At 40.2% G+C, this 25236-nt stretch overlaps 1 protein-coding gene across 1 annotated transcript in view; it reads right to left on the minus strand.

The window, feature by feature from the left end:
- Positions 1 to 25236, minus strand: part of LOC109968018 (nardilysin-like) — a 77085-nt gene that overhangs the window by 42300 nt on the left and 9549 nt on the right. The window lies entirely within an intron of this gene.

The raw sequence follows: 25236 nt of genomic DNA on the forward strand, positions 1-25236 counted from the left end.
ACCAGGATGAGATGAGAGCTGAGCAACACTGATCTCCTGCAGAGCTCTTCATACACTGAAAGATGGACACAGAAGCTGTGTGAAATCTATCACATTGTTGGTATGAAATCCATACAATCCATTCATAAAATAAGGACATGTAAGGGTGCTGGCCTCTGGGCCAAATCATGAATTGTACCATCTCTTTCTGACTCTGTTGCTTTTTTTAATGATTCTTTCTCTCCTCTACTTTACTCTGACTCTTGCTTCTTCCCTCTTTCTCACCTTTGTGTTCTCGTTCTTCTCACCTCTCTCCTCTTCCCTCTCTTTCTCTCTCCTTGCTCTGGCTGTCAGCTCAGCCTCACAGGACAGACAAGGAGAGATGCTGCTCTATATGCTGCTCAACACACAGGTAGCTTGCACAGAAGTGTGTCTATGTATGTATGTATGTGTGTGTTGTTTCGTCTTTCTGCTGTGCTCTTTCCATCCTTTGGTGATGAGTGCAGTTCTTCAGACGCCTCCTCACTCTGTGTTCAAAACTCTGTTGCACAGATAATCCCCCTGTGGGTGCATTTGTGTGTGTGCAAACACGCAGAACGTGCGTGTGTGTATTCAGTGGGGTGTGCCTTTGTTTGTAGGTGTGTGTGTGTGTTTAAGAAAGCATGTGGAGCTGGGTGTTTGCACAGCTCGTTGAGTGTCTGTTTGTGTGCGCGTGACGAAGAGATTGTGTGCGGCGTCACGGCCTCAGTCCAGCCTTAATCCTCTAAGCTGTGTAGTTCACTCATGCCACATCAGCCCCATTGTGTCTACAGACAAAGAAGCCCAGTTAAAACTAAATGCCAGTTAAAGCAACAAACGACTAATTATAGCATCATTCTGTCCATGCTCCTCTCTCTTTTTTTCTTACCTTTAACGATCCCTTCTCAATTCCTTTCCTATGAATGCAGACTGTCTGATTTTTGCAACACTTTTTGCTTTGGACTCATTCCAGCTGTGTGTGCATGTGTATGTATTGTGCACTGTGCTACTTTCGATGCATGCGTATGTACGTGTGTTTGGCCATCTGACAGCTTTGCCATGGTTCATGTGTTTGGGTCCTGTCAGAGCTGTCCTGTCACTGTGTGAAAAAAAAAATCATTCATTTCCCAGAGTTGAGGATGAAAGAGTCTTTAGACTTCAAACGCCTGTGGGCCTCTGTGGCTTAGATTGCTTTTCTCTCTTTCACCACCGCTGTGTCATTTATTCTTTAAAAAAATAGTGTGGTTGTGTCATTGGTTAAGTAGAGATGGCGAGGAGCTGGACAATTAGCCTGATTAAAACACTGTCATTTTGCATAATAGATTTAGCCTGAGCTGCGATAGGCGGATCCTTTCTGAGTGAGCTTGTGGGTGTAAAGGCATGAAACCATATTCTTCTCTGCATAAACATGCAGGGTATTAGAAAATGCACAGTTGAACATGGTTTGATGTCAGTGTAAAGTGATCTATTTAAAAGTCATGGTGCATAGCTGCAGAAGCTTTGGTGTTTGTGCATGACAAATAATTGTGGTTGAGCTGGTCATTGCTCACTAACACACAGGGACACACACACACATAAACATTTATATCATTGTATCAGTGCTGCAAATGTGTGCACATTTCTCTACATACAAATACAAATGCACAAGTAAATAGAGTCAAATTAAATATGTACACAAACTGTACATACAAGCACACGGTGTCGGCTGCAGCACTGTGATGTTATTTGGTTGCTCTGCATTGCAGTAATCGACTCCACTCTTCTCCTCTGCTCTCACCCACAGACAATCACTGGCTCTCAATGGACAACATCAGCAAGTGAAATACCTACGAAGAGAGAGAGCTGCATAGAGAGAGCAGGAGATTGGGGGTGGGGGGGGTAAGGAGGATGCTGAGAGGAAGATGATGAGAAGGTAGGGAAGAAAAGGGACTAAAGAGGACAGAGGGAGATTTGAGGGAGGATGGGAGCAGATGAAAAGAAAGGGAGAAAGATCAGCGAGCGGGTGTTTCCAGGCTTAAGGCTGCTGGAGGACATGTTAATTTGAGAGCTAGTGGAGGGAGATGGAAGTGAGACAAAGTGAAGGAAAAAGTACTTACAGTAGACGTGTGAAACTATATTTGCCGTTGTGAATCCACACATTTCCGGGTGCTTTAGTTTTGTGTCTGCTCTCCGGCATTCGATGCCACCCACATGATCCGTGTAAAGACTTGGAGCTCAATTACTGTACATGTCTGCCAAACAGTTACCATGAGAAGATGAAGATTTCTGTGCCTCTTTGTTGAACTTGACAATACTTATGTACCGTACTGTGAAGCAAAATGACAGATGACTTGGCATGTTGGCTAGGCTAATAGTACGCTGATATGCGTCTCTTAGTGTGTCATTCTACTGTTGCAGTAAGCCAGCGTGGAGACATTAAGATGGCAGGGACTGGGCCCGATTGAAAACATCACAAAAGCTTTATGGGCCTTGTGCTGCAGTTTTCAAAGTGTGTGTTTTATATCTTGTGCACGTTTATAAGAGTTTTAAGGTTTTTGTGTGAATGATCAGAAACAGACAGGAGAATGTGGGTGAGAGAAATTATACTCTTTGAAAGAAATAAATCACTCTGACCAAAACTGTTCACCTGAATTTTAAATCCCCGCACATCCAAAAGGTGTTGAGTGTCCTTCTGCAAGAAGGCGATATTCACCTCAGGTCTCCTGTAACATTCATGAAATACCTCCAGTAATGTAAAGTGGGGAGAAATTTTGTGGGGAAATGCCTGAAAACAATAAAAATAAAAAACAAATAGCAGAACATGGGTTTTATGCTAGAAATAGCATCTGGAAATCAAATTTTCACTCGGATGCTGCTATTATTGATTTTTTAAAATCCAATTTTCTCCCTTTTTGAAATTCACTATATACTGAATATTTGCTGGATTGAGAGCTACAACAATAACCACAAAGCCTCAGGATCAGGGTGCTTCTGAAACAACTATGAGACAATGTTGATCGCTCCATAAAATCTGATTTGTGAATGTGCCTCCCTGCTGTTTCGACTCGTTTCCTCCCCTGTCAGGAGCAAGCCAGGAGCAGAGGATTACAGCCTACCTCAGCACTGGAATGCCTGGTGGCTGCTATTGCACAGCTCCCATCACCTCCTAAATACCCCAGCCGGTGGTTTTAATATTTTGAGGCAGTGGGCCACACAACTGTCGACTTTGCACTTCATTTATGATAAACTTAAGTCAGCCTTAATCTGCGCCCGTCACCGTGTGCTGAACCAGTGTTTGGAGCAACACGTTTATCTTGAGGGGATGGCGAGTGGAGTGGGAGCCAGAGGAAGGCACCCGTTCACAGAGATAACCCAGAATATCTTTTCTCCCTCCAAGAGCCACTCTGAAGCTGGGAGTGTGATTGTGTTTATGTGTTGGGTGCAGGGGAGTAACAGTGTTTTATGGGTGCTGTGCACAGAGGGGAAATCTGAGCTCTCTCTCAACTTTTTCATCACTAGAGCTATTGCATCAGACATCTAAAGTCACTCAACCACAACACAGAGTTCACACATTTTGATTTCCCAATCAGTTACAAACAACAAAAAATCCCTAGCATAGCAGTTCCCTCATTTAATTATTACCACGTACTCTAGTACTTATGCAATAAGACAGTTAGCATTATTTAACAAAACCAGCACAACACAATCACACGAAATTTAAAGTTGCACTAATTGATATATTTACAATAACAGTTGATCCAGCGACTATGGGTAATATGAAATGAGCTGCTGTTATGATGTATCCACAGAATAACCACCCAACTCTGCAGTTCCCCTTTGCCCCGCTGAGCTGTTATGTCTTTTAGCTTGTTGTTTTGGTTTTACAGCCCTGCTCTAATCAACACCATTCCCAGCTACAGCAAGCAGATGTTTTCATTAGAAAAGCCCTAAAATGCCATTATACACAACCTGCCCAGCCCCAAACAGCAGGGAGCCAAAGTTAACAACTAAGGGTTTATAAAGCTAAATATAAAATAAGTTTTGGATTTAAATTCATCAGGTGGCAAGAAACATGACTTCAAATGAATGTGGATGTTACTTTGTGTTTGGTAGGTACTTAAACACAGCTATTGATTGCAAACAAGTTCACCCTATGAACTTTATAAAGTTTAGTGTATTCTACTACTCCCACGAGGCCATAAAAACCAATTAAAAAAGCCTTTAATTCTTTAATCCATTGAACCACACCTTTAAAAACTAGAACAAGAAACTGGCAATTGATTGTCGAATAAATAAAAACTCTCAAGAGTTAACCTTGACTTGAGGAAAATATGATGAAAAAATGTGAAGTTACAAGCACCATCCAAGTCTTCATCAAACACATGAATCCAGAAAGAACAGAATATACAGAACACGTTCTCCCTCATTTATTTTATCCCACAGATTGTGGGTGTGTTTGGGTTTGGGAGGGGATGTACTTCCTACATAGTGAGAACCAAAAAAAACATATTTTGCTAGATGCTGAGGACATTTTTTGGAAAGTCAGGACATTTTGGCTGGTCCTCACTTTGTGAAACACCTATTTGAGGTGACTTGGTTTTAGGGTTCAGGTTAGAATTAGGTTTAGGTTAGGTATTAGGGTAAGGATTAGGGTTAGGCATTTAATTGTGATGGCTAAGGTTAGGGTAAGGGGTTAGGGAATGCATTAGGTCATTGAGTGTCCTTGGGGGACTCACCTTCCTTATGGGAACAGAAAGGCAGCATAAGGTAAAGCATTAAATTTTAGAGTGAAGACTTGGTTTAAGGTTAGATTTAGGTTAATAGTAATATGCTCAGCTTACCGGTATTCATTTAATTAATTTCTTTGGTATCCTTTTAGGCCATAGTTTGTGATCATGGTGCACTGACTAGCATGAACTTGTACAGGTGTATATATATATATATATAACTGTTTCCAGCCTTTGCACTTTCAGTAGTTAGTCTTAGAAAATTTTATGGCTGTGTACAAAAAAATCCTGCTTGACTTTATTCCTGGTGGTTCCACTTTGTCTCACATAACATGACACTTGCTGTACTGTACATTTTATTTGTTTGCAGTTTTGATGATTTCCAACAATCTGTGTTTCAAAAACCAGAGTACTGTGAAATAGGAGTGTAAAATCTTCATAAATATACACTTGGGGGTGACAAAAGGCATTTTAATTCAGACAGTTTAGAAGCATGGTTCATCCTACAGAGCTGCTGTTTATATGAATGAGAGGATAAGAAAAGTGGTGTGTGCAAGTGTGTTTTACTGAATGAGAGCCGGTTAGTACACGCTTGTGTCACTTCTCCAGCCGTGGAATGAATCAGATCTGCTCTCACAACTGTGTACTTCTCTCCAACGGGGGACCCATAAAAGAAGGCTCTACATGAAATCCATTATGCTTAATTCACCAAATCCATAATACCCTCAGAGGTCTTAATCTCCATCCCATTCTTATATAAATTAGCTTCCACTTCTCTGGCAGACAGAGCTTTCTGAGGCGACACCAAACGCCCAGACCTCTCCACTCTGAGTCGGATGGAATCACTGCGACTTCTTTGGCTGCTGCACTTTGAAGGAACAGTTAGGCATTTTAGGAAATGCTCTTATTCACTTGCTGGTGAATTGTTAGATGGGAAGATTGCTACCACTCCCATATCTATTTAGGCTTCAGCCAGTCACATACTAACTTATCTTAGCACAAAGGCTGCAGGGGGCAACAGCTAACCTGGCTCTTTCTAATGTTAAAAAAATACACCACCTCCAGAGTTCACTGATTAACATTTAATCTATACAAAAACAGAAGTGTAAAACTGAGAATCTGCCCATTTTGTGGAACGGTAATCTTTTCGACTTCTGATGCTTATATTTGCTCATAGTTTGTATGGTTCTTGTATGGATTAGGCAAAAAAGATTAGCCCGCACACTGATTTAATGCTCCACAAAATTATTTTTATTTAGGCCAAACAACCATGAATTGTATGGATTAGAACAGGGATTTGCAAAGTCTGACACTGTCCAGCTAAGTATATAAACAAGAAACAAAATGTTGCCATGGATTCTGTTATAATGTGGACTACAGCTGGCACCCTGTTTTTACAGTATTGTATTTGTTCATGTATTTTCATCATACTTGCACCATTACAATTAATGCTGAATTAGCTAATATGGTGGATATGTTTACAATGTACCAATGGATGTACTGTATAGACAACTATCACTTGATTATTCTGACACTGACTCTCTGGCGACTTCAGGAGATAAACTGTGGCAGGCAGAGACTATGGGAGAATCTTAACTGCCTGCATGAGCTGTGTGTCACCACCACTGCTGCAGCCTCATCTACTTACTGTGTTGATAACACAGTACATCAACTGTGATAAATTGTGTCTTTCTGACAGTGTTGTAGTACTTGAGTCCAGGAATCGAGTCTGATTCAAGTCCAGATTTTCAGGACTCATGTCTCGACTTGGACTTGACCACTGATGACTCGGACTTGGACTCAGGCTCCAGCACTGACTGCATTCAGGATTCTGACTTGTCTTTTATAATAGCCTATAATAATTCAGCATAAAATACTGCTATTAAAATCTGTTCACCTGCACCATGCTGCATCCGGCACACCTCCATCAAAGTGTACAGTCCACCTTTCTATAAATGATGTTTATGTATCAAATTGCTGAGCAATATGGTGACGCAATAGAAAATTTGGAATATAAAATGGTGAGAACTCTGTCATTTGTGTTTAATGTAGACCCTGATGACTCTGACTCGGGCAACAGTGACTCCGACTTGACTGATTATTCTTTGGTGTCTTGTTGAACCTGAACACCGGGGACTCAAGACTCAGCTTGGACTGGAGGTTTGGTGACTTGACTACAACACTGCTCTGTGATACGCTAAATTAAATGACTGGTGGTTGTTGCTTCATATTTATGATACATGTATAAGAGTCATATCAATCTTCTCATCTAAACTTTGCCCAGAAAGTGAATACACATATTTCACAAACTGCTTTAAATGCAGGGGGGCAACATCTCCACTGTCCACCAGAAAACAGAATGAATTCATTATTTTGAAGGGGCACACAGAGAGTGAGAGAAAGAGACTATTTTTGTCAAGGCTCAGATGTTTTCTTGGTCTCCAGTTTCTCTTTTTGCATTTTGTTTGGGGCATCTGTCAGGGGCTGTTTTCTCGAAAGTGGTTCTGGGACAAGGATGAGTGAAGCGCTCCGCTGTGTGTGTGTGTTTATGAGTGTGTGCGATGCTGGATAACCGGAGGCAATGCTACCGCAGTTTTGAACCAGGAAATAAAAACAACATTCCAAAGAGAATAATGGAGCAGGAGGAGGAACCTACTTCTGCCGAGGTCCCCTGGCATTGCTCCCTAGCTAGTGTGTGTTTGTGTGTCTATATGCCTCCACCAGCTTTTGTTCATCTGTGTGCATCTTGGCTATGTACACATGCTTGTCCTCCAGCACTTGAATGAATCACACACACAGTCATAATTAGTGCTGGGTCCCTACAGTGGCATATTCCAAAGATTCTTCTCGACATTTCCAAAAAACACAATGTTTTGATTCTCTTTTGCACAACATTAATCAGGCAGAAAGACTTTTACTATTTTTCAGTATATTTTTTACCCTCTTCCTCCCTCTTTACTTATTCACCCTCACTCTATTACTTCTCCCTTTCCTCTTAATCGCTCCTACTTTCAAACACCTCCCTCTGTAATTATTCCTCCTCTCCCACATATCCCTCCCTCTCTTTGTATTATTTCTACCTCCCTCACCATCCTTCCTCCTTACTACATTTTACCCCCCCCCACACACACACACACACACACACACACTCCATCCCTTCCTCTTTCTCTCTCTCCTCTGTCCGCCTCTGTTAAATGGGAGCAGTGACCCCATTACAGAGTGTTGATGCTGTGGAGTGGAGGAGGACGAGGAGGAGAGGGAAGGAGGAGCAGGAGGAGGATAGGATTGGAGGATGGATTGGGCTCTGTGTGTTTGAATGAGATGATTAATGAGCTTCGCCTCCAGAGGGTGTTATCCCTGCTCCGGACCAGCAGGGACAACACTGGGTCACCTCTAGTCACACATATACACTGCTCTGATACAGACCGACAGGCAAACACTTGCATGCTCTGCAAACACACTGAAGCACACACACACCTGTCATCACTGACATTATCATTAACAATGGTGGGACAATGGGATTGGGGGCCACAATAGCAAACATAACCCGGAGGCTGCGACTGTTCACAGTTTATGAGCTGGATGTTACTCAACTCACTGCTGGTGCTGCTGCTGCTTGGGCAGATGTCCTCCTCAGGCTACTAACACTTCCCTGCCAATTCACTGGCAAATATGAGTCTGATTTAATTTGATAACTTGACTAAATCCTGAAGCTGAATGTTCAAATCTGAATATTGAATGTTCTCTTTATCGGTTTCTTAATAATCAAGTGCAGTGTTACATTAAATTACTTTAAGTATCAATTACTCTGTAAAAAAAATCCTCCAATAATAGAGTCATTGTTTAGTCTAGTGGTTGTCAAACTTTTTTTTCGGGCCTCTCTTTGAAAGCTGCAAGAATTTCATGCTCCACAACCAAGATGCTAATTTAAAATGTATCCACTATCTTTACAGTGGAATTAATATGAATTGGGACACTATTTTTTATTCTCTTTGGTGTCACCATTTTTTTTTCTGAAATAGGCATTTAATGTGCACTGATCAGCCATAACATTATGGTATTTGTGTCATTCTGCAGCTCACTGTGCATCTTCTGTGAATGAGTTTGCTTCCTTAGTTCTCCTGTCAGGAAGAGCATTTGTTGACCATTCAGTGAATGTAAAAGGAATGAAAACTGGTCGCGAGGACATATTAGAGAGAATTTTTTAGACAAATTCAACAATGTTCCCACTTTAGGTGTGCTATCACTACTAAAACACTGAATATGTTTCTTTATAAAGACCAATGTTCAGTGTTTCTCATTTTCAACCATTTTCAAAGATTCAAACAAAATGGAATTTTCTGAAAAGGATAAATGAAATTTAAAGTTTAACCTACAGTACGTAAACCTCATCTTCAGTGAGCCTTGGGTGTCCATGACCCTGTCACCAGTTCACTGTCTGTCCTTCCACAGACCACTGTTGGTAGGTACTAACTACTGCAGACCAGGAACACCCAAAAAAGACCTGCAGTCTGAGAGATACTCTGACACAGTCATCAGCCATCACAGTCTGGCCCTTGACAAAGTCACTCAGATCATTACACTTGCCTGTTTTTCCTACTTCCAACACATCAACTTCAAGGACTGAATGTTCACTTGCTGTCTAATGTACCCCACACACTGACTGGTGCCATTGTAATGGGATAATCGATGTTATTCACTTCATAATGTTATGGCTGGTCAGTGTACATGCATTCAGCAATTAGCTCTCTATGTAGTAGTTTTTATTGGCATTGGCAGAGTCTTGCACTCCCTTGCTGGAGTCAAATTGCATAATGAGGGAGGGACTCAGAGGAAAACAGTGCATGCGTGTAATCCAGTGCAGTTTTATCATATTGATAGCAGCCTCACTGTTTACTTTTCACTCTGTTTACTCTGTGTCAGAGCTTTATTAAGTTACTGCTAATGTAAATCAAACACCCTACTACTGAGGCTTGCCATTAAAACCATTCCTTTTTTATGAAACAGCCATAGGAAATGCAATGTATTTGTCTATGAGGTTAGAGCTGACTGTGATCTTTCATTAAAAACATGATCAATTTTTCAGCATATTTTGACAGCAGATCAGTTTTAAGTACTGCAGAAAGCAAGGGAACAAAAAGAGCAGCCTCTGTGAGCTGTTAGATGAAAAACACCTGTCACAATTCTATGCTCTTCCTTTCACAGGCTCTTATTTTGGTATACTTCCACCTTCCTATGTGCCCCCTGTTTGTGTTTCCAGCTTCGCCACTCTCATTACCAGCCCTGATCACACTCACCTGTTTTCCATCTGTAATCATCAGCCAGTACAAAAGCCAGCAGCCAACATATATTACCTGCCAGATCATCCCACACAGAAGCACCAGTGCTCTCCTGGCCTTCCAGCCCAGCATTCATTTTTGCTTTCATGTTTCTCCATATGCCTGTGTTATTGCTGGACTGTGTTTCTGCCAATTTTCACCTGTGTTCAGTTGCTTCCTCCTGATTTCATACCAAGTTTCATGATTGTCTTGTTCACAAACAGTCTCTAGTTATCCTCTGGTTGTGGGTTCCCATCTGTGCTATTTAAGAATGATTCATCAAGCCTACTCATGCAGGAAAGTTACCAGAGTTGAGAAAGTGTCATCACCTATGAGAGTCTGACTGAGATTAACACTTCTGATTTTAGGTTTAAGACTTTTATATTGATCCCAGATGAAAGTGATTCATCTGACTATAGTTCCACTCCACTTTTTTGTTTTTCTGTGTAGTAATGCCCCATGGTTTAAGAACCACTGGTCTATGAAACATTAAAAAAAAACAAAAAACAATGTCACAGTTTTCCAGAGCCCAAAGTGATGTCTTCAGATTGCTACTTTTATCTAACAAAACTCAAAAATATTCAATTTACAATCATACAAAAGATAGAAAATGACCAAATCCTCACATTTGAAAAGCTGGAAGCAGCAGAGGTTTAGCATTTTTGCAAAAAAAATTACTTATTCGAATCATTGATTATCATACTAGCTGGTAATTAAAGGTATAGTCCGCAATTCTAATTCATTACACAAGAAAATGTTCATTATGTTCCACTTGCTGTCTGTCCAGTGTATGCACTCAGAATACCGTGTGTGTTTGTATACTGTCCTGGTTCTGGACGGATCTGGCTCAGGTCAGGTAATTACAGCCAATATACAGAAGGAGTGCTTTTGCCTCTGCACACCAGAGGGTGTAAGGGAGAGTGAAAGGGTCAAAAGGGAAACACACTTCAACACAACCCTTGTATACCTGGTATGCTAGATTCTAGAAATTCACAACTTCACTGTGCAGCTAAGAGGGAGAGATGACAGCCTACACAGTTGAACAACCGAAAAGGAAAAGGCCAAAAGAATAAAAAATTTTAAAAAAGACTATGATCAGGTGAGGTTAAAGACTTCTGTAAGCATAGGTGCTGCTTTCCAATGATGGAGAAAGCTCTGGGATTTGAAAGGCATAAAGGCAGATGCAGGGTGTTCTTTTGTGATGGACAGGTGGGTAACGTGTTTGCTATCATTAGGGTCAATGTTCAATTTGTGGTACATTAGCAAATTGCAGCTGGTTCGTTAGCAAGCAAATACCTGTGTCACATTAGCCTGTTTGCTAATTTACTTTTCCACAGACGCTTAGCTATCTTGCTAGCTAGTTTGCAAATGTATGCTGTTTTTGTGACATTAGCTACTGTATAACAGCTGGAGGTTGTTCTGAGAGAATAAAAGTGGAGTCTGTTGCTTGTTAGCCACATTTTGCACCCCATGGTGTGGTGACACACTTTGATGAAATACTGGGGAGGGATTACCTAACTGAAGGGAGTTGCATCTATTTTTAGGTGCTATTATAAATGTAAACAGTCTGTCAACAGGATCATGGATTATACCTTTAATGCCCTTTTTAATTTATTTATTGACTAATTGTTTCAGCGCTACAGAGAACTCAAGGATGTAGTAGATAATATGTCTTGATTACAGCATTGTTTGGATGAGAAAAGGGGAATTAGAGTGACGCTATAGGTGTTTTTGGAAGGTGTAAAACCTCAGTTTGAAAATGCTTTCTGGAGTCTGCTGCGTTTGCCCTCATTTTTATTTTCCTCTTTCATTCCGTCACTCAACAGGACATTCTTCTTCTGCTTCTCCCCCACTGTTTCTGCCTCTATAGAAACCACTCTCATATATTTCAGCCACATGTGGACACTTGATGGCAAAATGAATTTGGCTCATTCCCACAATGATGAGAGACAATGGGAGAGCGGGGCACTGCTGATGTTGACTGCAGCAGGAGATGCTGTGTTAAATCATTTCAAAACTATATTAAACCATCCATATCCCACCCAAATGTTGCACCGGTCTCTAATTTGCATTTTTCAAGCTCAACAAAAGTTCTTCTGACAGTATATTTGAAATTATAAGTACGATTACCCCGAGACTTTGTGAGATGTTAGAAGGCTGCAGATACCCAATTGTTGAATCAAATAAATACACAGCAAACTACCTCAAAACAGCACAGCTGAGCAGACTCAGCAGAGCAGAAAGTGCTGCTCTGTTCAGCTCATTCCAACCCAGAAGGGCTTTTTAAATGCTGCAATGTATATGCAGAATTACCATGTTCACAGCGCTGCATGTCGACCGAGCCCATGCCTTCTGTTATTCAAATAACGGGCTGGCTATGAAATAACACACACAAAAACACAATATCCAGATTTGCCAGTTGTCATGTGAGAGCTGACACTTTCAGAAGCTTCTTTTTGCTCTGCTTCCAGGATCTCTGTTTTACCCGTTCACCCTCTTTTTCTTCATTCGATTATTGCTTTATTACACCTGACTGCCTCCAAGCTCTTTCTTTTTCTCTCATTTCAGCCTCACAGAAACACTGAACCATACACTCTCGCCCTCTTTCTGTCTGCCTCACTCTATTTACCTCTCTCCCTTTTAAGGCACACATCTGAAGGTGTTCTCTTATTCTTTCACTGAAGATCAAACTGTGTATCAATTAGACACCAAGCACCTGTTTACACTTTATCTTAAGGGTGAACTCAGTTTGCCCACACCAGGTTGGACTTTCATTTTCTGTAACAGACTGTGATAATCCACTTACAGTAGGAGCACAACTTTGGAGTTCTTGGCTCAGTTTCCGGAAAGCATTTTAGCATTTAATATAATCTCTCTCCTCACTGTTTGTATGCTCAGAAATGATGCTTATCCCAGTATGTTTTTAGACACCCTGAATGAGGAGAAAAAGGATGTGACGGTTAACCTAAAGCAACATTTTCATTTTACAGTATCACCTGTTCCAGGAACACTCCATAAATTGTTGACCTCTGACATTCGCTGTTGCTGAAAAAGTGTTTATGTCCTTGCAGGTATTCACAGTTTTTCTTTTTATTTCAATTGCTCAAACAAACATTTAAGAAATCCCACAGTCTCAATCCCACATCTCTTCTAAGAAATCCCACAATCAGCTTCAGCGGTACTGTATTTTTAGTGCTATTAGTGAATGCTAAAATGCAAACACTCTAAACTAAGATGATGAACATCTATAAAATAAATGATTTATCAGCTTTTTACAATAAAAGCCATTTCTTACTAATTAAAAACCTCTTTATAAATGATGTCTTATTACAAGGTGTGTTTTTAGTAATGTTAGCAGCAGCTGTTGGATGCATAGCCTACATTACTGCTTAGCTCCTTACATCATAGCCATAGCTAAGCAACAATAAATGTGTTTAGAAAATCATTAATTTGAGTATATCTCCAGTAAAGCTCTGTAGGCAGGTGATACAAACTCACTCAGCACAATGAACACCAGTAGCATTGTTTCATTTAACTCATAATGCAAGCTAACCTGTCTAACTGAACAAATCACCATCTGTCAAAGGTACAGTATTTGAACAATGTTAACAAGCAGCTAACATGTCTTACATAACAAGAAAGACCAGAGTGGTATTAACTCAAGGCTATGCTGGTTCTAACAGCTGAAAGCACCGACCTTTCTGAATATGTTGCTTTCTGAAGCCTTTTAAAGTTGAATGTAGTCTCTTTTTACACATTTTGTGCAACACATTTTTTCTGTGTAGCCTTAGGTCTTTGAAGTCCCCGAATGCAAAGGTTATAATATATATGAATCCAGTGGAAGCCGCTCCTCAACTGACAAAGCTTGTTGGGTTTTGATTCACAGTGGGTTACTATTAAATTGTGAATCATGTGAATCATCTTTGCCAGGGGTTTTATGGAATCATCTTTTTGTTACCTCCAGGGCGGATTTCTGTAAAACGAAATTATGAAATGATTTTCAGTAAGTTTCTGTGACAGATAGGCCTTGGGTAAAGAACAAGCACTTGGATTTTGGTGACAATTAACATCTAAGTTTTTCCACTTTTTTTTTAAGCTGTAAGATCACTGAAGTGTGGACTTGAATCCAAATCCTAAGGTTATTGATGATTATGTATGTTAAGTAGGCCATTTGTTTTGAAAAACAGTGATCTGACTGATGCTTTTGCATGTAAAAGTGAGCTAACTGATCACTGCTGGTGGAGGTACGGTATGTGCGCTACAAGTGCTCGACTAGTTTTCAATTAAAGGTGATTATTTTATCAATTTTAGCCCTGCTAGCAGTGTGGCTTTAAGGATTGATTAAGTTAGTGCACCTACACTAGTCCAAGCAAATATTTCAATAACTATTCTTTGGATTGCTATAACATTTTAAAGAGATATTCATAGTCCCCTGAGAATACAGCCTACTGACCTATAACACACTTGATCAGACTGTAAACTAAAAGCAAATGATGGTCATATATCCATCTGGGGAATAGATCTAACTCATGCCTGACTGGACTGCACTGAATTTGACTGTAAGCAGGGGTGTGGTGAGCAAAAACATGAAAAAAGGACAAAGGCTAAAAGCGGTAACAGTGAGTTTAAGATGCTACACACGTGCCTTCACACTAACTTATGCAGCAGAGACACTTTTGAGCAAGCCTTATTGTTTTTACTGCACAAATTCCCTGCTCTCTTGCTTGTGTTGCAAGAGAAGTTTAAACTAAAGTTGGCGCTGAGATAGATGCAGCGGGCGGGGCGAGTTGGAGTTATGGCTGGGCGCTGGAAAGAGACGAGGAGCAGCACCTGAACCTCATTAACCCTCTTATATTTCTTTTATATTCCCTCGGTTAGTGTCAGCAGTTAGAAGAGTCTGGTAAGAGTGAACGCTATAAGCTCTGGGATCAACACCTACTGAGAGAAAAAAGCATCTGTTTATATTACAGCCAAAGTATCTGTTTGTATTATATCTTACAAGTCAGCATGACTCCTAAACAGCAAAGTGAAGTCTGCACTCTGCATCGCTAAAGAGAGCAAGCACCATTGTAATAACTGTGCATATTATATTATCATACCTTTCAGAATACTATGAGTTCATGTTTTATTGAAGACTTGAGTTGCTTGCAGCATATATTAGGCTCAACATCATTAAAGCATGAAGTAAAAATGTATAAATATCAAATAATTTGAATGAAATAAATGCAATTCACAGAATATAACCTCATTATTATGTAAGCAGTATAGAATAAATCTATACCATAAATATTTACTTAAAAAAATGGGTGTGTCTCTTTTTGGCCAAGAGGATGTTTTTAACATTCAGTTTTCTCTGCTCTAACACAATATTTTTAAGATTTTATTTATTTATTTTTTATGGCTGTACCAATCAATTCAAATAGAAATATTTGCACATCCTTTTCTACACATCTCCTCAGAGTGCAGCCCAACATATAGTGGGTGGTGTTATTCAAAATGTTGGGTTCTCCAGTCTGGGGAGGGTTTGGACTAAGTCTGACTGTACAACACATTGCTAGTATGACCATGCCGCCATCAAGCAGCCGCTAAATGGAGAGTACATTATATCAGATGCAAGATTTGTATTTTATGAATGAACATTCTGCAGACTTGTAAAACGTCACAGCTCAAGTACTGTTCCAATTCAAAGCCTGCATCCAGTCTAGTACACATCACAAAACCAGAAGTGTTCTTGCTCCACCCTTTTTATCAGGTAATGCCGAAATGGAATTTGCTTGGATGTTCCCGGAGATGCCAGTACCTGCTAATGGACAGGCTAGCTATAATTAGCAGGCAGCTACATCTAATTCAGAACACAGTAGTCTGTCATCAAGGATGCTGGTGCTCCTTTGTCCTCCCATTCTCTGGAGTTCAATCTTACCAGGTCTGAACTCCCAAGTACAGGAGCCTAAGCTTGGCCTACTAGGTACTGAAAAACGTGGTTTGGCAGCACCTATGATGTTTTCCATGACAATCATCCATAGCAGTAGATCACACCCGTGGGTTCAACACCAGCTTCTAGACACATATGCTACTCACCCACACACCCCCTCTTTCCGCTAACAGAAAAATATAGATAGAGACTACCTGCAATACGGAGCAATGGTGGTTCCAGGTTTATTTTCATTTATATAATTATGATGACATAAGTAAACAATCATTGTTCATGCTGGCAGGTAGAAAATTGGCCCTTTCATATAAGAGGGTTAAATATGCAACAATTTCTTGTGTTCATACCTTTATGCTTTTACAGTATGTACCAATCTAAGAATGATTGTTATTATTATTGCAAAGTCAGTTTAAATGCATCATTGACAGCAGGATAGCTGACAATGAGCTTGTCTGTAACTTCACTGCCTGACAGGAGTTCCATGCCTGCATTACCGGCTCTAATTTAATAACAGTAGGATCCCCTCCATCCAGCTCCTTCATAAAATATTAGGCATTTTAATGATTTAATGATGGTCAGACAGATGAACACACACACGGTCTCACACACACAGCTGTATGTACACTTTTAATGACAGCCAGGCACCATGGTTCCTTTTAATATTCATGCCATTTACGTAACCTTTACGTAACTAAGGGACATGTATACACGTTTCTGTATGTGCGTGTGCTACATGCACGTGTGGGTGCATGTGTGTACATGTGTGGAGTTTAGGTCTTTTCTCTGTAGCTTCCCTCATTATGAGAAAGCTCTTTAATGTTTTTCTCCCACTGGAGAGGGGAGGGGGTGTGAAACTGTTATTGCAAAGAGAGAGAGAGAGAGAGAAATCTAAAGGAGAGAGCCAGACAGACACTCCTACTTATGCGGTATGATCTCTCAGATGATGACACCAATATTTGTCTCAGTGGGGGCACATATGCTCATGCATGTGCTCATAGGGCTTGTCTATCTGTCTGTGTGACCTTATACTGTAGTTGCAGATTATGATCGAAGAATGATTGGAATGTTTTACTTAAGAGGATCATATGGATCAAGGGAAGGAGAGGTAGAGGAGGTGGAAGGGGAGGAGGAGGTGAGAGATAAGCGGTAGATATGTGGATGACAGGAGAAAGGAGGGGGCAAAGAGGTACAAGATGGTGAGTGAAAAAGGCTGAGGAGATGATGGCAGGCAAAGCAAAGGGAAAGTCTGCTCCCATCAGACTGACTGTACACAACAGTGACTGAAGAGCCCTCAGGATTGTACGTGTGCATAGGGGGTTGCATATGTGTGTTTGTGTGTGTCTGGGCATGCTCTGTTGGCCACTGATAACCCCACAGCAGAACTGTCACAGTCCTGCTTTCACTCAGAGTCACAACAGTGTGGGCTCAATCTGTGCATGTGTGTTGGCATGTACGTAAGTATCTGATTGTGTGTAAGTGTGTCCATCTGCCTCTCCCTGTCTCTGTTTGTCTGCCTCAGCATCAGCCTGTTATTATACTCCCTGATACCTCTCCAGTATCAGAGGCCATGATTTAAGACGGCTCAGTGGCCACACAGGGAGCCCACAGATCGGAATGAAACTCAGAGTGCATTGTGCCTCATGGCCGGTACTCCTGCACAGTAGCTGAGGAACCAGCTGGAGTGCCAGGAGGTGTCCTGGTGGGCTGTCACTGGACCAAAACAGTACAGACAAGTTGGTAGCTGCTTTACTACTCACTCTGGGCCTCTCAAAGTAGAACCCAATCCTGAGTAGTGATTTTATCTGCTAGGAGGCAACAGGGAACAGATGACAGACACATCTCCACTTATGCTCTTTAAAAATTTATATTTTTAGGAGGCACTCTCCTCCGTGTGTCCGATGAGTTTGATGACTTGAGGCAAAGGGAAACTGTGTAAATGGCATTATTAAAAAAAACTCCACCATCTGTCAGAGGTACTCGTTAAAATCACTTTTCTCCTTCGTGCCTCAGGGCAGATTTGCCACAATTTGCAATTTTATTCACAAATATTAATAGCAGTAAGTATTAACCATTATCTCTGACAGCTCTTTACTTTTTCATGATTTGAAGTGAGGCATTTTGACTGATGTTTAGTAATTATCATATCATTATACAATGGTATCAGGTTATTAAACTACAAATTAATGATTCATGGACAGGCTATAGGTAAAAAGAAAAGAGTTGAACAAACATTTTTACTGAAATATTGCAAGCATTACATTTTGACCTGTTGAGTAATGTTGGATCATTGGAAGTTGAATAGTTCCAGACATTAGGAGCTGTGCCACAGAGTGACACTGACTTGGCTGCTATCTTCCAAAGTACAAAGTTGAGATCAAGAGCAATAATCACACTTTACTTGCGACATTTTAAGTTAGCAACGTATGTCAAAACATTTATACATTTTACATCTTTTCTGACGGTTTCCCTCAAATATTGGGCCACTAATAGATGAGTGATCTAGTGAACTAGCTAAATAAATGACTTTGACTCAGTCCCACTGAATAGTAGGTCAAAAGTGATTCACTATTTATGCCTCTAAATGATTTAACATAGATAATGGTAATTAACTTGACACTGAGATTTCATGTAGAGTGCACAACATTAAATATTGCAGAACCACCACAGTATCAGAAGTCAGTCTCCTCTTCTGAGCTGAATAAACCAACTGTGTCTCTGGATGGATCAGCTTGTAGTATTGATCCTCTTCATTTAGGCAGCATATTGATTAACCATGACAGTTGCACTCATTTTTCATTTTTGTAAAACTGGAATTACATGTAATGGGGGCACTTTACACAAGGAGCTTGCAAAGTAAAGTTTTTAGTCAAGCTAGCAGTGTATGTCTAGAGATGGTAATGTTGTTATACTGATCAGTCAGTCCACCACTTTGGGCTGAAATGTCTCACCAGCTATTGCATGGATTGCCTCTTGGTTGAATTAACTTCATTTCTTTGGCGACCACCTGGCTTTTCATCTAGCACTCTACTGTAATTTTGTCAGATTTTTAATTTATCCAATATTGTAATTTATGAACAAAAACTAATGACATTTCCATTAGCCTCTGCTGTAAATTGTGTTGCCCTAATTAACAAATGCTAGCATGCTAACAAACTAACATTGTTAACGTTGCTAAACACTGGCATGTTAGCACTGCCAGCCTCACAGAGCACCTAGGTGTAACTGTGTATACTCCTAGTCATGTTTTATTCATGTCACATACAATAGACGACAACATCTAAAGCCATGATCTTATACTGCACATTTTAGTACAATGTAGTGGTTTTGCCATTGGTCTAATTAAATTATTTCATGTTTTGCTCTACAATAAACATCTGTCCTTTGGTGTTTATGATACAGAAATGTCATGTCATGTCACTGGTTATACTGCTGAAGATGTTTCCTGAAGAGCCTGTGTAAAATCCTTGGTTCTCTTTCAATCAGAAATAATGGACACATAATTAGCATTCAAATACGCCTATCTAGTTTTGCTTTCTCTACAAACAGTTAATAAAAAAAAGGAAAGGTGGTTTAGGTGAAGCTAATGATGGAGATCACTTTAAATTTTATTACTTTAAGTAATAAAAAATCTCTTACAGCAGCCTGTAGTGTCGTGTTTTAGTAAAACTACACTTTAGATTTCCTGTCTCCTTGGCTTATTAGTTTGTTGTGATGTTCCTCTCTTTAAAAACAAACAAACAAATGAACACAACTGACAAATAAAGATTGAGCTTGATGTTTTCAGAGCTACCTATGAATGTCATCTCTGAGTAACATTTCAAATAGACAAAAGACAAAGCCCACTTGAGAATGTATTATTTTTTGGCACAAAATCAGTTTTTGTACTACAGAACAAATAGTTTTTGCGTATTGTGACTGTCTTTTCATGTTATAAGTGCTTACTCATCAACCAAATTTGTCAATATAAAAACAGAATAATGAAGCATTTTGTCAGCCTGAGAATAACTAATTTTAATATGCTGTCAGGTTTACAATAAAAATGTAATTACAGTTTTGACAAGACAAAAAAGGAATGGGACTGGAGAATCAGACTGCTTTGGTAAGATTCACAGTTTCAATTTTGTTTTCTATTAACTTTCTGATTAGTTCGTGATTAATTGTTTTTCATTTTACTCTCGTATGCCTAAATTAATTTCATGGTTCTGAAGGAACTTTATGGACTTCACATTCCAGAACTACACAGTAGGTGCTTAGACTAAAGACATGTTTATGAAAGCTGCAGTATTTAAATGTTCTGTTTTTATTTATGAAGCATGTAAGAGCTGCTAGCAAGCCTCGCTTTCTGTGGGCTTTAATGAATCACTGGTTTAGGGAAAAGCTTTGTGTGATATTCTTTCTTTTGACTACTGATAGTATCTCATCATGTACATCTAGTGTTCTGCTGACAGCCCTCATTGTGTTTTCTGCTCTGGCAGGATTAGTGACACCACTTTTCTCATGTTTTATAAATCATTTTCATCTCCGGAGTTGCCATACTCTCCCCTGTTCACAGGCCGGTTGACAAAGCATTCTAATGTTTGCAACAGTTCACTGATTACCAAACAGCCTGACAGCCCGATGGCGGCAGCACAGCCGGACGAGCCTATCATACAGCTCTGCTACTGCTCAGAGCTCTGCAGGGCTGATTGTCAGGGAACAGCGAGACATTTTTCAGCCTCGGTAGCTGCCAGCTTATAAATAGCTCCCTGTAGTCCAAAACTGATGGAAGGTTAATTTGGTGGATCAAAGGGCTCAACAGGAGTAGACCGTGTATCCCTATAATTCTGTGGGTTTGAATCTGTTTTGTGACCTTTGCTGCATGTTATGCTCACTCTACTTCTACCTTTACTGCTTGTCCTCACACCTACAGTATACTGCCTCTGTCTGCTACACACCATCTGTGATGATACAATGATACCATGACATACTGTATTTCATTAAAATCTCTTCACAAGTTTGAACTGGAAAGACACTGTATGATTATAAAGAGCTTTGTATTTTCACCTACACTAAAGCACATCTTGGCAAAGCCTCTTCTTCTTCTTTTGGTCTCTGCTATTGAGTTTTTTCAGATTCTGTGGATCCAAAAATATACTTTTGTCCATTTGTCAGTTTTAAGTGATATGATTCAAAGGATTGTGTATTTTGGAGAGCGTAGGAAGCAGGGCGTCAGGAGTCAAACCTAACAGAGACTGAAGTGTTTTTGAAGTCCCATTTTTGTCTCAGCTGCATCATTTGTAATCCTTCCCTCTTTTCTGCTTTGTTGCTTTAGTGAGAGCCAGGAGATATCATTATATCAAATATACTAAGAGAAAAGTTGATGCCAGATATCATGTCTAATTTTGGCTATGTAAATGATGTAGCTTAAATTATGTCTTGGCCAAGGCAAGACTTACTGGTGTGCCTAATAAAGTGGCCGGTGAGTGTATACTTCTTTAAATTGACATATTATTGGCATTAATGCAATATTTCTGTTGTTACTGGGCTTTAATAAACACCATTTCTTAGAAGCCCAAGCAAGTCACGGCTAAAACTTCACCAGCATCAGCTGTCCCGTCAGATGGCGGGAGAACTGAGCTGAGGTCCCAAGTTGAGAAATGGCTGCAACTATTACACATTTTCATATGTTTTCAACTTAAAAAATTTGAGAAAGGTGAGACTAATAACTAGAAAGACAAAGGTAATGTTAATGAACCGTGAAAGTACAGAAGAGTCTCGTAAATAACCATAACGTACAATATGTGTACAGCTGAGCTGCAAAGTGATGACGGGAACTATAGTTTTTCTGATGCTAAAAATAATTAATTAACCCTGTTAAAGCCACAACAATTTCAACTTTCAGTAGTAAGTGTAGAATTTTTTTGAATAATTGAATTAGTGAATGCTGGGAGGATGTGTTCGATTTAGGTAACTTTGCACGCTCTGTGGGTGGTGCAAATGTTGCTATAACCTTGTGAAGAGGTATAATTACAATAATCTTAATGGCAGCATCTGACTAGTCCCTCAGCTGACTTAGTATTGCTGTACATTGTTGATTTACATTATTTAAATCAAGATGACCTGAAAATTGTCCTTTTTTGATGCTAACTATATAAGAACCTGTTCTGAGGATGACCATTTTTGGAGGGGCACCAAGTTTCAGTAACAAAGTAGTTAAAAGTATTTGTTGTTTATTTTCTTTTCGTGTCCGATTGTTAGAGATCTGATCTTTTTCTCCTTTTTGTTTGTCTTATTTTAGTGCACTCCCTACAGTGTGATACGTTTCTTCTGTTTTAGCTACACAAACTGCTGTGTCTAAGTAAAAGCCCTGGAAACTGCCAACGTGTCAAACAGCCTGCAAGGTGCTGTTTAGCTGGACAAAAACTTCCACCCACCTCATGTTATTTCCCTTTGAAACTGCACTATTGCAATGTCATGGCAGGTCAAGCCGGGGGATGTCCATTCCACATGCTAACAATTGACACATCAGCCTCAGTGCCAGCAGATGAATATCAACCAACATTTGAGGATAAGGACCTCTTCCATCTATGGTCACCTTTAGTGGTCAGATTCATATGAGAGAAGTGAAGTCTCCATTTCACCTGCAGACCGAGGACACGATGCTGTTATCTGTGTCTACAGATTTAGCCCAAGGGGTTGAGAGTCAGCTCCCTGGATGTTGTCTTCTCCTGTGGTTCAACTCACGGTTTATGTGGTTTGGTTATCTGATGACACCTTATAATCCCTCACACAAGTACCCCTATATGGTACCTTGTGTAGTGCTTAACTTTAAGGCCTTACAGTGGATTACACTAAGAAATAGGGTTGGTAACCTTTCTGCTCTTAATCTCTACAGTGCAGGTCTTAAAAGGATATCTTTGCTTTTAGAGAACTTTGCTTTTACAAAACACGGCACATCTATTTAAAACTGTTTTTTGTGTGACCAGAAAGTTTTTAGGAGTAATTTTTAATTTTGATGCTATTAAAATTGGCTCCCTTGTCAGCAATTATTTTATGCAAGTAGGTGTTAATTGTTTCCATTTGGACATTTTAGTACGTACATTTCCATAAGAGGTCACAAGCACCAATTTTGCTTTAAAATCATATAATTTATACCTGTAATATATAAAACATAGCTATTTAGACTCAGACAATAGCATTTAACTCTTTACTTTAACAAACAGTTATGCTTTTAGTTCTGTGTCGTTTGTTTCATCAATCTAAGCTAAGAGCAGGAAAGAGGTTTTTTAAAAGCCTGAACACTGGCGGTTCCAGCCGATTCCCAATACTGCCAATGTTGCAGGTTGACTGCTCCTGAGTTCCTCTGGGGATGTGTGTATTTAAAAAAGCACAGAAAACATTCAGTCACTGTGAAAATTCGCTTCAAAGGGGCATTTCAACAGCGTTGACTATGGTAAGATACGTCTTAAAGAAAACACTTTCTTTCTGTGATGGATCTGGGTAGAGGTGCATCCAAAGAAGACAGAAGAGGCAATATGTATGAAAATGAGCAGAGCAATGTTCCAAAGGCTTCTACACCAACAGAGAGGGGATGTTGTAAAATACTACCCCTTGGATATTATTGCTCTGGGATGCACCACTCGTCATGGCTCCTAGCAAGCCGAATAAAAGGCCTGTCTCCCTGCCGCAGGAAGAACAACAACAACAATACAAACACACATATAGATACAGGCAGATACATGTATAAGGCACATATACTGTATATGGGCAGCAACTCACATGATGGACACTCACCTTCAGCGTGCACCAGTATCCCGCTAAACTCCACCTCAAACAGTAACCGGCTCCTCAGCTATAATAGGACAAACTGACAAGGGTGGTGTCCTTTTTATCATTTTTCCAAAACACCAGAGTGTAAGAAATGGATCTGACACTGTGTTTATCTGCTGTAATGTAAGCTTACATTAACAGGCCTAGTAACTAGCTTTTAGCCTACGCTGGTGTTACATCCAAAGGCAAAGAACATTAGCCAGGTAAGATGTATGTGCTAGGAAAATACCTGTTCAGGGCTGCAACATTCACACACATACACACACACACACACACACACACACACGCGCACACACACACACACACACACACACACACACTTTGGTTACTTCTGAATGAAATCAGACTTTAAAAAAAAACACTACAAATGTTATGCGGTAAATGTGACACTATTATTGTCATAAAGCTGCACATGTGTTGTGGAAATGGGAAGGTTGGTAGACTTAGCAACAGTAAATACGATGGGCAGGGCTTAGAATCTCTCATGCTTTCATGCATTATACCATCTATCCCTGTTGTCTCCTCTCCCTGAATGCTTCCCTCTGTCCCATTTCCCACCTCTCTCCTCACATTCTGCCAACCAGGATGCTGACAGCAGCTTCAGTAAAGTTCAACTGAAATTGGCTGTGGCTGGATTCAGCTTCCCCAGTCACACGGTGGAAAGAGCCACTGCTGTAATTATTACTCCTGATTCCAGCACGCTGTTCGGTAAAGTCGGTTTCCCTGTGTTCCCTCTATTCCTCCTCTGTTGTTTTCCACCTGAGTATCTCTTCCTCTCTGTTTGATATTTCTGTCTATACCACTCTTCTTCTTCCTCCAACTCCTCTTCACTGTTTCAGGCCCTCTTTCAGTCCATTCCCCTTTCTCTCTTCTCCCTCCCTCCTGTTCAACTCAGTACAGTACATTATTATTGTTTGCTAAAGTAGAACTATAATTTCACAGCTGAGGAGCCAGATCAGGTCTGTAGGAGTGATTAATAATCTAATAGTGAATAATGATTCCATCCTGCATATTCAGCTGTAGATAATTATTCGCTGTGTAATCGTGGAATAGATTTGCTCATGAAACACAGACTTATTCAAATGTGAGATAGAAACCAAGAGAGATTGCCTTGGGTGTGTCGAGGCATCTGTGAAGCTAAATTTACATGAGGGGGATCCAAATTTAGGTCCAGGAATAAGATTAGAATATTAGTATGGGTGTCACTTCAACCCTCGTCTGGTCACCAAGTCTCACCTAGTCTTGTTTCAGTTGCTGAAGTGAAGCATACTGCCTGGCTATCCTGCTCATCATAGCGCTGATGAATGTGTCAAAAGAAGCGATGCGAGGAATTTCATTCTCTTTGCCCTTGTATCTCTTCTTGTCCATAATGATAATGGATTGCATTTGTTTTCTCGGTGAAAGTCAGAGGATTACGAGGTGGCGGGCGAAGCGAGAAGCACAACAAGGTGGAGGGCTGCAGAAATGAAACTTCACA

The sequence above is a fragment of the Monopterus albus genome, unplaced genomic scaffold (assembly GCF_001952655.1).
Source record: "Monopterus albus unplaced genomic scaffold, M_albus_1.0 scaffold141.1, whole genome shotgun sequence".
NCBI lineage: Eukaryota > Metazoa > Chordata > Actinopteri > Synbranchiformes > Synbranchidae > Monopterus > Monopterus albus.